The sequence below is a fragment of the Ixodes scapularis genome, unplaced genomic scaffold (genome assembly GCF_016920785.2).
Source record: "Ixodes scapularis isolate PalLabHiFi unplaced genomic scaffold, ASM1692078v2 PGA_scaffold1__304_contigs__length_218370807, whole genome shotgun sequence".
Lineage (NCBI taxonomy): Eukaryota > Metazoa > Arthropoda > Arachnida > Ixodida > Ixodidae > Ixodes > Ixodes scapularis.
This window is the reverse complement of record NW_024609846.1, coordinates 202,855,524-202,864,849: the sequence shown is the minus strand read 5'-3', so window position 1 is coordinate 202,864,849 and position 9,326 is coordinate 202,855,524. Positions and strand designations below refer to the sequence as shown.

The 9,326-nt window shown below is 47.8% G+C and overlaps 1 pseudogene; it reads right to left on the bottom strand.

Moving 5' to 3' along the window:
- Positions 1 to 2,000: 2,000 nt before the first annotated feature.
- On the bottom strand, positions 2,001 to 7,146 carry LOC121835910 (annotated as a pseudogene).
- Positions 7,147 to 9,326: the final 2,180 nt, after the last annotated feature.

Here is a 9,326-nt window from a genome sequence, read left to right as displayed (position 1 = left end):
TCTACGCTAACTGGGCCGTAGAAGCTGCATGCTTGTTGGTCCAGTCAACTGTCAATTTTAAACCACATGATAAACCCCCTCACCCCCTGCAGACTCGCGTGCAGAGAGTGAAGTCAAGCAATCAGAGACAGGACTGATTGGTTCGGTGAAAGGCACTCAGTTTAGGGTGACCGTAGTGTGTAGCCCAGAGCAGGCTAGCTGTGCCGATTTCGAAACAAAGTTGTCATTTAGAAGGTGGTCAGATAAAAGGTGGCTTTCTTGGCTGACCTATTTTTGGTTGATAGACTAATAAGATCCTTGCTAATTGTTCTCAGTTGCACCTTAATAAGTACAATATTACAACAAATTAACATGTGATTGTGATATGTTTTTTTCTGTTGCTACAGTGAAACCCGATTATATCGAACCCGGTTAATTTCCACTATCCCTTGTATCGAACTATTTGTGACCATATGAGTAGTGTAATAAAAATGCATAGCGAAAAAAAGTGAAAGCCGTTTACAAATCCCTGTAACGCCGAATTGGAGCGCAGCTCTTGAGGAGGAGGAGTGAAGGGTACTGAGGGGAGGGTAGACCCCTCCTCCTTCTCCTCCCCTCATTCTTTAATATGCTCCGGGGGGTCACGTGACCTCGGGGGGGGGGTGTCACGTGACTTCGGAGAGGGGGTCACGTGACCTCGGGGAGGCGTGACCTGGGGGTCACGTGACCTTGGGTGTCACGTGGTGGTCACCTCAAGGTCACGGGACCCCCAGGGTGACCCCCACGTGACCTCAGGGGTCACGTGACCTTGGGGAAGAGACCACGTGACCTCGGGGGTCACGTGACCTTAGAGGGGTCACGTGACCTCTCCTCCTTCTCCTCCTCCTTCTTAGGAGGTCACGTGACCTGGGGGTCACGTGGGGGTCACCTTGGGGTCATGTGACCTTGAGATGACCTTGGGAGGGGTCACGTGACCTGGAGGGGTCACGTGACCTTGGGGAGGAGACCACGTGACCTCGGGGGTCACGTGACCTCAGAGGGGACACGTGACCTCAGAGGGGACACGTGACCTGGGGTCACGTGACCTTGGGGGTCACGTGACCTTCAAAGGGTCACGTGGGGTCATCTTGGGGTCACGTGACCTTGAGATGACCTTGGGAGGGGTCACGTGACCTGGAGGGGTCACGTGGCCCCAAGATGACCCCACGTATCCCCCAAGGTTACGTGACCTTGGGGGTCACGTGACCTTCAGGGGGTCACGTGACCTTGAGATGACCTTGGGAGGGGTCACGTGACCTTGGGATGACCTTGGTTACGCCGACGCCGACGGCGACGCCGACGCCGCTCAAGCCGGGAACGGGCCCCTAAGAGCTGCGCTTTAAAATGTGGTTACATTGGAACGAAAATTGCAGCATCTCCCGATAGATCGAACTGCTCTGCAAGCTGGCTTTCCCCGCGACGCGGCCAACTCGTTGGGGGAAAGACAGCTTGCATAGAAAGCTGGCTTTTTTTTTTATTTGGGGCAACCGCTTTAACCGCCCGGAAGAAAAAAAAGATCTCTTTTGCGTAGGGAGCAGAGAGAGAGTGAGCCGGTGAGGCATTGAAAAACGAAGAAGCGGCCACTGAATAGCCGCATAGAGCGTCCCTCATGACCTACAGACGCTCCTTTGAGAGTAAATGTTTCTAAATGGGGCGTGCTTGTTTGTTGTCAAATTCCTTAAAATTTTTATATAGAATTACTCGCTAGATTAAACTGGTAGACGGGTTTCTTCGAGTTTGACTTAACAGCGGTGCATATAGAGAGAGAGAGAGATAAGTTCTTTATTATGAAGATGTTGGTATTCTTTAAATGACGCCGGCTACTCCATAACGAGAAAGAGAGAGAAAATATATATAAATAAGAGGAAGAACATAAAAGGAAAAGAATAAAGATAAAACACATAAAGTATAACCGTAAAAAAAAAAAAAACAATAAAAAAACTGACAAACAAATCTAATTACAATTGCGAATAAGACGACCGTTTGGGAGTCGTGCACCGATTTGCTAAATTACATACATAGTCATTCCCGTTGAAATTGACGTACGTTCGCACTTAATAATCATACACGATTCTAGTGTCCTTTAGAAAGTCATGAATGATATTCATTGCTCTGTCTTGTTTTTTACGCGTCGGCCAGGGCCCCTACAACTTGGTCAGAGACAGGGGTCTATCATCTAATATTTGAAGGCGAATCTCCATCCGGCGCATTTCATGCCGAAAGCGTTCACAGTCAAGGAGGATATGTTGTACATCTTGATATGGTTCTCCACAGTCACATCTTGGCGAATCTCGGCGTTTAATTCGAAATAAAAAGCTATTAGTAAAGGCCACTTCAAGTCTGAGTCGATGGATTAATGCGTCGTATTTTCTTTTCATCCTGGTGTGTGGCGGAAGCTCAAAATCCGGGTCGATATATGGTAGGAGAGTGTTTGCTGAAGTGTCCTTTAGCCAGCACTGCCGACAACGTAGATGGCGTAAGTGACGAAGGATGAATTTTGCATCTCCAGAGGTAAAGGATGTCGCTTCCATTGCGTCACCATCGTGAGCTTGAGCTGCCAGGCGATCAGCCTCTTCATTTCCGGCGATTTGGCAGTGGCTCGGTATCCATCGTAGCCTGACGTTATGTCCGTGGAGTCGAGCTTGTGCTAACGTGAGTTGCACCCGATATAGAATGGTTGCCTGGGAAGTACGAAGGTGCATGCCCTGTAATAACTCTAGAGATGATTTTGAGTCCGTTAGAATAACCCAGTTTGATGGTGTACCGAATGCTTCAATGAATGATGATGCTGAAAGTATTGCATGTAACTCCGCTGACGTCGAGCATGTATGATGGGACAATCGGAAACATTTAAATGTGTCTAACATCGGGATTGAGTAAGCAGATGTTGACCCCATGTTAGATGTTGACCCGTCTGTGTAAATATGAATGTCGTCTTTGTAGCGTGCTTCTAAATGGGAGAGGGAAATTGTCTTCGCCACCAGGGGGGCCACCGAAGATTTTGATCCAAGACCAGGAATTTCGGTCTGTATCTCCAGTGACGGAATTCTCCACGGAGGGTTGATTAGACTTGGAAGCCAATGCGCATGATGGGGTGCTGCGACGGGTAGTCCTACGAGAAGTCGGTGAAAGCTAGACTCCGTCCGTCGAAGTATCTTTTGGCACAAGGGTCGAGCATGTGAGTGCGAAGCCAGTCGAAGATAATGACGGCATGTTTCTTGTTCCCGGAGAACAGGTACTGGAGGTTCCTTGGCCTCAGCAATGACAAGATCACTAGATGTTGCGCGGGGGAGTCCAAGTCATACGCGCAGACTTCGCGCAGACTTCGCGCAATCATGTATGTCAAGCGTTTTTCCAGTGTTGGTGAGAGGCCATGTAAAACAGGAATGGAGTATGCGATAGTCTGGCGTACTAGAGCTGTATGCAATAGCAGTAGTCCATCAGTCGAGCCTCCCCATCTTGCACCTGCCACATATCTAAGAACGTTAATGACTCTGTTGATTTTTTCCTCAAGCATGTTAATATGTCTTGACCATGTGAGGGAGCAGTCCAGCGTAACTCCAAGAAAACGATGCCACTTCACCTTTTCAATATGTTGTCCTTGAAGTGTCAATTTAAAATTCTTAAGGTGCTTTCTAGTAAATGGAAGAAATGCAGATTTTTGAACTGAAATGTCCATGCCCCTTTCACGAAGAGTCATTAAGGCCATACTGCAGTTGTTCTTGTAGTTTGGTCTCAGAAGACCCAGACACCCATATACAGATATCATCAGCGTAGATGGACAGATTCAGTGGTGAAGGAAGTTTACTTGGCAGTTCAGCCATGACTACATTGAATAAAGTGGGGCTTAACACGCTGCCTTGTGGCACACCGTGGTGCAGTTCATGTTGTTTGCTATTTCCCTCACTCGTGCTTACAAATATCTTCCTGTGCATGAGAAAGTTGCGTATACAGCGGATCATACGGCCTCGTATCTTAAGCCGTAGAAGTCCACGGAGAACATGTTCGTCACTCACGGTGTCAAAAGCACGATGCACGTCTAGAAATACAGCGATCGTCATATTTCCGGATGCCCGTTCATGTTCAATAGTTGTTACTAGATCTAAGACTGAGTCTATAGTGCATCGCCGAGGTCGAAATCCGGTTAATTGTTCCGGTAATACATCGGTTGTTTCCATCCACCATTGTAGACGTGATTGAATCATCTTTTCGAAGATTTTTCCTACACAGTTTGTCAGACTGACTGGGCGAAATGATCCCAGCTCTTTCGGTGTTTTTCCCGACTTCAATAATGGAATTATCTTCGCTAGTTTCCATGAAGCTGGGAAGGTTTCTCTGTTCCACACATCATTGTAAATATCAAGTAGGCTGCGCAGTGTTCCCGGCCCGAGATTTGTAAGTGCTTCATAACGAATGTGATCATGCCCAGGGGCTGTATGCTTACGAATCGTTCGTAACGCCTCATTAAGTTCATGAATGGTGAAATTATAGTCGAGTTGCCAGTGTTGGGAATGAATTTCTTGAGCAACGTCTTTCAGTGCAGCTTCACGAGAGGCACAATATTCTGGTGATAACATTGCCACACCTGGTTGAGATAGAGAAACACAAAACTCATCAGCCACTATCACTTCGGATGTTTCTCGTGAAAGTGCCAGTGCCCGAAATGGACGTTGTTGCGTAACCGGGGACCTAAGCGAACGCAATATGTTCCATACCATCTTAATTTGGGTGAAAGGAGAAAATCTGGCACAAAGCTTTCTCCAATGACGCTTAGCCAGCTTTTGTAGCTGTCGGCGCATTTGAGTATGAAGGTGTTGAGCCTCGCGATAGTCTTCGATTCTCCCAGATCTCCGATACCTTCTTTCAGCTTTGCGTCTTATAGCCCGCAGTCTTTCATATTCGCCATTTACACAACCACGGTCTTTTGGAACGGGCACCCTACGTGTAGCCTTTTCAAAATTTCTGCTAATGATGTTTTCGAAGTCTTCGAGAGACTGAATTTCTTCCACCTCTTTGTTATTTAAAAAGCGGAACATTTTCCAGTTGGTAAAGTGTACCCGGTGCGGGATACGATTAGCAACAATCCGGGGATGGTGTATCAGTATGGGAAAATGATCACTGCCACGCGTGTCCAAGTCTGTGCGCCAGTCAAACTCATGTGAATGATCGGAGGAACACAAGGTCAGGTCTAGGCAGCTTGAATAGTTTACACCTTTCAAGTATGTTGGAGAGCCGTCATTCAGAATGCGCATATCATACTGGTCTACCAGGCTTTCGATAAGGTTTCCTCGAGGATCGCAGTGGGACCCGCCCCATAGGGTATGATGGGCGTTAAAATTTCCGCAAACAACGTGGGGACGTTCAAGTCTTGTGAATAATGCCTCGAACTCTGCTCTTGTCACAGTCTTCTGCGGTTCTATATACACGCCTACTACAGTAAGTGAGGTCGTGCCATAACTGACTTTGCAGACGACATACTCCAATGCACTTGAATCTGAAGTAAATAACAGAATCGAGCCAAATTCTTTACGCACTCCGACTAAGCATCGACTTGGTCCTTTTGGCCTCTTTGATTGGTACGTAACATAGTTAGCAAGTCGAAATTGATTATTTACACGCGCCTCTGATATTACCAGAATGGGGAAAGAATATTGTGCAACAAATTGTCGGAAGTCCCCTGATTTTCCTTGCAAGCTGTTAGCATTCCACTGGAGGATAGATGTGCGCTTATAGACCTCAGCCATGGAGGTATCCACTCACCAATGGGCATGTTGACCTGATGAGTGGTTCCATGGCCAGTATTGCCCTAACTTCCGGAAGGTCGCTAGAACCGGGCAGCGTTCTGATTATCGCTCTAAGCGCAGCAAAAAGCATGGGAACAATAACTTGTCCAAGGTCGTTTTGTTGTTCCTGAGGTATTCTACCTGGAATTGCAGCAGCTGGTGGGTTGCGTTCATTGTTCTTTCCTCTACGAGGTGCTGCTACCGGCGGCCGTGTCGTAGGATCCGAGGTATTTCTTGACAGAGGAATGTCTTGCTGTAACATTGCTTTTGATCTGCTCCTATCTTCTTTTGGTGCCCCTTGTACGACGTCAGAGTACGTTCTCTTCGTTGATTTCTTTAGATTTGCAGATGGTGGTGGCCTTGAAAAACGTACAATGTCTGGGTTCGGGTTCGGTTTCTTTGCTCGATAATCCCTACCGTTCACGAGTTCCTTCTTGTGTATGTTTGTCGCGGACTTCTTGCATGGGCATCCAGCAAACGTTGAGGGATGTGGACCTTCACAGTTGGCACACTTTGGGTCTTGCAAAGATGTACACGCCTTGTGATTGTGCGGCCCAGCGCACACTTTACAACGTTGTGGACCACGGCAGAATTTTGAAATGTGTCCATATCTTTGACAGTGAAAGCATTGGATGGGTGGGCCAAAGTATTCCTCTACAGGGTGAGATGTGAAACCCATTAAAATGCGCTGTGGCATTGGGCGATCCGGACGGAAACGAAGAATGACACTCTCAGTCTTGTGTTCTTCGACTTTGCCGTCATCCTGTCGTCTGTAAGCAATCTGGTGCTGAACATAGAGGACGCCGAAATCTTTTAAATATTCGAGTAGCTCACCGTCCGAGTATTCAAGAGGGACTCCTTTGATTTTCCCGAGGTTCCGTGAGTATGACTCGGGGACACTCGTGGTCACCTCGATGGTACAAAGCGATGTGACAGCAAGAAGCCTGTTTGCCGCTAGGAGCGATTCCACGCTAACAGCAAGGCTGCCATCCTTGTTGATGCGGTGCGAGAGTAGTTTCTCTTTGGCGATGCCAATCACTTCGTTGGCAACAACATTGGGATTGATGCGCCAGAAAGATTTTTCTCTGTTGACTGTTTTGAAGACTACTGGTATCCCTGCAGGGCGGTTTTTCTTGTATCGGACTTCAGTGAAAGGGTTCTCGTAATCGTCCAGGTCGACGTCTTGCATGTGATCCTGACTGCCTCCCTCCGATGGGGCGACTGTGCCGTGAACAGTGTAGGTAGAGGTTTGGTCGTCGTCGGATAGTGGATCTTTATCAAAGTCCGGGCATCGTCGCTTGGTTGGGATTTTTACAGTACTGGTAGCCATGACAACTGGCGACATGGCTACGGCGTTCTGAGTTGGCTGCTGAGCACTTGCATGTGATGGTCCGGGTATCCCGCCCTCGGAGGTCCCTGGAGCCAGCGATGGAGCTTGTTCAGACATCCTTGAGGTCTTCGGCCCGGGGCTACTGGTGAAGTACCACCCTGGGCCGGGACCGGGAACTTGCTGCTTGGTGCCGGAAATTAAATTTCACGGCGTATCACCCGTAAAATAAAAACAGATGACGTTTTCGAGGGAGCAGATGCAAAAGGCTTCCAATCTCTCTAAACTTCGTCGTCGTTTCGGTGCATATAGATAATTTCCATGTTATTTTTTTTCATTTTCAGATGCCTTCGACATGTACATTGGACAAGCACCCTCGGATGTGTCACCTAGGCAGCGGAAGGGTCTCATGAACAAGTATATCACGGAGAAACTTCAAGATATTGACAGGAAGCTGCAGTTTTAAGCTACTTCTGTGAACTAACTCAGTTTTCCGGTTGATGTGATGACGGTGCTGGGTGATTTGCTTTTGTCATGCGTGTAATATATTTGATTCGTCAACTGTACCTGCTTTCGAGTCCTTCTTTTAGTTCTTTTGCATGCTCCTGTCAGGAAGGGTGTCAGGACTTCATTTTAGTTGAAAGCCTCGGAATACGAAAGGCAGACCGGGGGTTGCCAGCTCACCTTTTTCTGAACAGGAATTGTACGGGGGGACCTGCATCACGGGTGGACCTTCATAACGGGTTAAACCGCATTCCGGTTCGACCCGCATAACAGGTCGACCCGTATCCTTTCGGGTGCTCCTGAGTCCTGTTTGCGACCTGTTTGTATATGGGCCCCGTATGTCATAACAGGCACGTAGCCAGGGGAAGGAGGGAGGTCATGGGGCCCGCCCCCCCCCCCCCCCCCCCCGAAATCTTCCATTTTGCTGGAACCTCCTCTCCTCCCTCCCCCTCATACAGCATTTTGTTATAAGCGCCCCCCCCCCCCCCCCCCCCCCCGAAACAAAATCCTGGCCTGGTCCATAATATCGTATGACCCAAACAGGTCAACCCGTATGAAAATTGTTTTTTTTTTCAGTTGGGTCCCTATTTTAAGGGACCATGAAATGATTTTTCAACTTCTTCCTCCTTAGCTTTTATCCTCAAATCAAAAGCGAAATGAGAAATCACGTGGTCCTGACGTGCTTGGACACCGGTGCGATGACGCCTAGCTTCCACCGTGCTTTTTAAGCACACCATAGAACTTGTCATTCCCTAGCGATGATAAGTGCCGTCGTGACACTCATTCGCTACGAACTCGAATTCAAATATTCGTTGACGGCCTGATTGTTGACGCGCGCGTACGTCCGAGTGACGCAGTGCTCATGTCCAACGAGTAAGCTCGGTTCGGCTGATGTGCTTGGGCACCGCGGATGCAGCACAGTGAAAAGGTGGAGAGCATTCGAAGAAAAGGAGGTGACTCATTCCATGTCAAACGTCCCAGACATTGCGCTCGACCCCTTCCGATTTCTAAAAAGAAATTCATGGCCTTTTGCTGCAATGTCCGTAGCCATGCTCTGAAATATTTCGGCGAAAACAAATTTTGATGACGTGAGCACAGTTTTAACTTTTAAAAACAGCGTGAAACTAGGCATCACTCAATACTTGATGAAAAATCAGCTTTTTAGTGAAACACCCAAAATATTTTTTTTCTTAAATTCGCACGGCTTTCGACTTACAATGCGGTTGGGCTTGTAAAGTTTTGTTTAATTTAAATATTGTCACGGGTGGTGACCAAAAACAATAAATAAACAGAAAGAAATAAACGTTTAATGTGGCGAACTTGTGCCAAAAATAAAAGGGGTACAAAGAATAATAACAGAGCGTCGCGGGCGTCGAATTCGGCGAAACCGCAGGATCGAGCGCTGGGGCGAGATTGACTCGACAAGGTCACGGTCGGCCTCTTATCTAGAGTGCGTCGCTATCTCGAAGATTCGGCGAAAGCGGTTCGAGCGTCGCGTGATCGGGGCGAGAATGAACACGCACCTTCTAGAAAACAAATGCAGAGATAAATGATAGAAGTTACGTGCGGTACATGAATAAACGGGAACTTTCTGGAGGACCGTGACCGAGCGTTGCTTTCTCAGCCTTGCGCGCGGCATTACTCCCCCATTAAAAGTGCATCGCCCCGATGCAGTGTAAAACAAATCAAAATAA